Consider the following 4,823-nt stretch of genomic DNA (forward strand, 5'->3'; position numbering starts at 1 on the left):
CGTTCTATAAATTAGCCACTCCCCTGCGGTTCTGCGTGTCTCAACGCTACCGATAGCTGTGGCCTGACGTGCTCCGTAGTTCGTTCTCCTGAACTATGTTGCTTCCTGGTTCCCGGACCTTCCTCCTTCTCCTTTCCTACTACCTTCCTTGATCCGCCTCCGTGTGCTGCCTCCATTCCAAGCTTCCTGGAGTTTCCTAGATCCCGGACGAAGCAGCTGAACGAATCCTGGAATCCGAAGACGGCCGAGCGGGCTTGTACAAGACCCGAACTGCTAGAAAGAAAACCCTGACAAAGGACTCCGCAAAACAGAGAAAACAGGTGAGAAAAGGGGAAACTTGTGACACCAGCTGTTTGGAATATTCTTTTGTTGTAGTATGATATTAAATATGGAGGTGGTTATAGGCAACCATACAGCCCTATAGTGTTTGAAAAACTCAATCAGGTTCGAGTCCTACCCCGCGGACTTGCCATTCGCCGCACCTATTTATGCCTTTCCTACTTCACTGATAGTCTTATAGGATAATTTCTAGGCTTCAGTATTTGCTTATTCCCTGCAGGAATTTGATCAATGTTAAGTCCGCATTGCCACAAGTACTCACTTTGTGTGTTATAAAGTGCTGACAAATGTTTTATCCATTTGGCTTGGCCTACCAAGACTGTCATGGCAAATAAAGGTTTGTGTTTAGCATTCTGCGACTGCTCCCCAGTAGGTATTCTGATTGTGTGTTACAGCTGCCTTTTCTAGATTTATCCAAGCCTGCTCAGCCAGTCCTGGGCCTTAATGTCTTTTTATAGGTTACCCTGGTATTAGCTACTTCTGCTTGGGTTCGATCTTGTTTCCTTAGGGCAGTCAAGAGAGATTGTTCGACCCTCTTACATTTTGCGTCAAACCACGTTGTTCTCCTTGCAGTACTATTTGTCAGGCATACTGTTTTTCTAAATGCCAAGCTAAAACGAAGGATACATTTGTAATCCTACAAGCCTCCTTTTCCACTTTATGCACAATTACAAAGTTTATTCAAAATCATATTTATGCCCTGTTACTTGGGATTCGGGAGTGTGTCAAAGCAGACTAACCTTTATTGATGCTTAACACAATGACTGGCCATTTATTTTCATCACGGCATCATTTTCAACATCTTCACCATGGAAATAGAATATCAGATTTTCTGGAATTCCAGGCTGTTTAGCAGCATATACATTGTTGATCCGTTATTAGAATGGTACCTGCAACAACAAAACACTACACCCGCCATTAATATGATTAAGATTGTTTTGGCAGCTTCGACCGAATACAACTTTTTTTATTTTTCAGACCGTACTTTACTACACATAATGAATTTGAAAGAGTGTAAAGTCTGGCATATCTGTATGCTGTTTTGAGGCTTTTTTTCTTGACGTTAAATTGTGTTTCTATAAGATGTGTTTGTCTTCTTGGGTTGGGTATCTTCTAAAGGTAGGGTAAAATATCTCCTGGAATCAGGAAACGTAGAGACGAGAGAGCTGACCAATTGAAGGGAATTTCATAGGCAAGACTTACCAAGCATTTTGTTTTAGCCGGCCAATCAAGATTGTGAGTTCTACTGAGTGTATCCTGTGTAAAGTGTATACCTCGGGTGAGAGTACCAGTAACCAAAATACAACATCGTTGCCACCAAATAGTAAGCTACTTCTAATGAAAACCCATATGCAAACACATCCCAACATAGGGCCTTATTACACGGACGGCGGTAAGGGTTAACGGTCACCGTTAATGGTACCGGTGACCGTTAACCCTTACCGCCTTACTACGAGGTCCCTCTGCGGGTTGGAGACTTTAACGCCTGCTTTTTGCAGGTGTTAAAAACCAACCCGCAAAGGGACCAGGGAGCTAATTACGGTACCGCAATTTGCGGTGCCGTAATTAGCACCTTCCCCATTCCCATTATGCCCTATGGGGCAAAAATGGGAATGGGGAAGGGCAATGGGGGAAGAGGGAATTACCGCCCCACCAACCTTGGAATAGGGCGGTAATTCCCCTTTCCTCCAAGGCGGTGCCAGTATTTTACCGGCATGGACAGCACCTTGGTCCACCGCCGTCCGTGTAATGAGGCCCATATTCTCTCGCTTACTATTACTATTTGACCTGGCTTCAACTTTGACACCGCCATGCTATCAGCACTAGATTGCCCCAAAGCATCAATCATAACCAGAGAAAGAGTACTTGGTCACAAGACAAAAACACACTACAGTGCACAGATAGCTGGAAGGGGGTTTCATCGACTGAGCTAGTGAAACACTGGAGATGGGAGTCAATACTACAATTCTCTGCAAGCCTCTTAAACAGCCATGATGATTGGAAGAGTATATAAACCAAGCAAAGGCCACCTCCCATTGCTCAGCGTTTCCTTGTTCAGTACACGCTTACCTCCACGTGTGTGCTTACCCTGTCCGTCCCTTGCATCTCTGTCTTGTGTTTCCGGCATTGTTCTTGTTTGTCCACATCCTACAATGAAGAAAAAAGAATACTTGGTTAGTGCTGCTTACCTAATGTATCCCGATATTCACAAGCATTTGGAAATTCTGCAATTATTTGCTGCACACTATTGACAAAAACGCACGCAGGATTGCTCAGAGACTTACCTGTACACAATCTCCACCTCAGTGCGCTCCTCACACGTTGCCAGCCTCTGCGCGCCGCTTATCGCAACCTGCAAAAGAAAAGAGAAAAGAAAAACAGAATTTGTAAATAATCTGGATTCCTATTTCCAGTGACGGAACTAGGAAAAAACACGTATACAGATTATGTAACAGGTTCAGTTAAGCACAATTGAGTTTTGGTGTGAACCTCCTCTGGGCAAGCCTGAAATACCTAGTCTATTCAGTCCCAGTCTGTGCAGAAATAGGCTGGACGTAGATGATCTGATTCTCCCTAGTGACTCAGATGAGGACAGGGTAGGGGGAGTGGAAATATGAAACCATACTGAGGAGGGTGATGGCAATTGCCCCTCATTCTCTTTACAGAGCCTGCATAACACAGCAAAGATACTTAAATGAGGCATACAAAATAGACACTCACAGAGTACAACCCTGACATCAGGGAGAGGAGGGATTCATCCCACATATTCCCAGTCCCTTCATTGTGTCCCCTGGGCCAAGCAGGTCCCAGGTGACTCAGTGGAGTACCCACAGCGTTCCTGCTTGAAGAAATCAAGATACAGACACACTGCAGCTGGGGCAGTTCAAGGAGCTCCAAGACATGACCAGGCATTTAGTATTATTTCTGGGTCACTCAGCACAATTCTGTTTGGCTGTTTGGCAATCTTGATTGGCCACACCTCTCTGTATGATCAAGGCAAAGACACATCCTGCTCAAGGACCATGCACTATCCAACTGGTAGCCCATATTATTTGAACAAGCAACTACATTATCTTGAAATAGCATTGTGATTGTTGACCACTCATGTGGCTGTACTTCTAGAGTAGCTGTCATTGCCAAAGTTCAGAGGGATCCCAGACACTTCCATGAATTCTCAAGCCCATACTTGATGTTGCACGTCTTCACAGATTCACAGTAGCTGCACATTGAGGTAGTCTTGGACATCTAAACAGCCAGAATCAAATTTTCAGCCACAGTGACATTTCAGATAAAGTTAGTCCGAAGCTCTGTGGTTATGGTGCTTGAAGAGGAAATTATTTTTAGTTCTTCGACATCAGCATTTGACATTAGTACCCCAGTTATAAGGCACGTGGCCTTTTCCGATTCACTCAACGGTTAGTCAAGTGATTGGCCCTTGCACCTGCTCCAAGCTGCAAGTGCAGAATTTGCTCCCTTCCACACCGAATCCTCTACATCATGCTTACTTCTCATACTGAACAATGCTTCCTGCTATACCAGATGAATGGCTGCACCTTTGGAACAGTTAGGGTGCTCACTGGTTATCTGGAACCAGACAAAGGTAATTAGAAACTGATAGTGTCTAACGTGACATTTAGAATAGACAACCTATGTTCTGACGTATCTGACCTTGTTGTTGTCTTGTACCACATATACTGACTTGCTACAGTTTTGAGACGGTAAAACTCTGTTGCATTAATGACATGAGAGATGAGTACTGTATGATCGAAAAAGACGTATCATTATTTGAAAACACATGCATGCAATATACACAACGCCTGTCGGAGCATACCCTCTTTGTGATGATGTTATTTTCTCCTGATAAACATGTTACTAAAAACAATAGGAGGCGTTCACATTATCAATGTTGTGCTTAATATCACAACAACGAGAACTGCCATCATCTGTACTGCTTTCGAGCGGCAGACTCGTAAGACTTGTAGTACCTTTATGCGCTTCATAATGTGTTGTCTCCTTAACAGCAACATGAACTTTATTGTTTTCGTACCATCTGATTTGCTCTTATTACCTTTTATTCTTTCAAAAAGACTATTTATTAGTACAATTTCAAACAAGGCCAGTCATATCCGATGGTGAAGGCTGCATAATCACTTTACATTCTGTAAAGTGATAACAGTAACAGGGACAGTTGGGTTAACCTGTGGGGGAGTTGTGGTTTGGCAGTAGTGGCAGAGATCGCTTTTCCATAGTCTTCATTTGACCTCCAGTTTGGAAGTACATAGCAAGGGGGAATAACCTGTCCCACTTTACATGTTTCTACAGATGGAATAAACCCTAACCCCAATACAAAGTCCACACCAAAGTATAAATCCCCAAGAAATCTGCACTTTCCCTCCTGTCATTCTATTATGTATGTTTTCTGCTACCATGGCCATCTCAACGCTGCTTTGGTGACCAGATTGCTAAGATTGATACTTCTTGAT

At 43.5% G+C, this 4,823-nt stretch overlaps 1 long non-coding RNA gene across 1 annotated transcript; it reads right to left on the minus strand.

Moving 5' to 3' along the window:
• Positions 1 to 1,087: 1,087 nt before the first annotated feature.
• On the minus strand, positions 1,088 to 2,746 carry LOC138468494 (uncharacterized). Its single transcript, XR_011268280.1, has 3 exons — positions 2,625 to 2,746; positions 2,428 to 2,487; positions 1,088 to 1,245 (listed from the first exon to the last, which is right to left on the minus strand). It is a non-coding gene; the product is annotated as an uncharacterized lncRNA (long non-coding RNA).
• Positions 2,747 to 4,823: the final 2,077 nt, after the last annotated feature.

This window comes from Ambystoma mexicanum, chromosome 4q, assembly GCF_040938575.1.
Source record: "Ambystoma mexicanum isolate Mex_15411 chromosome 4q, UKY_AmexF1_1, whole genome shotgun sequence".
Taxonomy (NCBI): Eukaryota; Metazoa; Chordata; class Amphibia; order Caudata; family Ambystomatidae; genus Ambystoma; species Ambystoma mexicanum.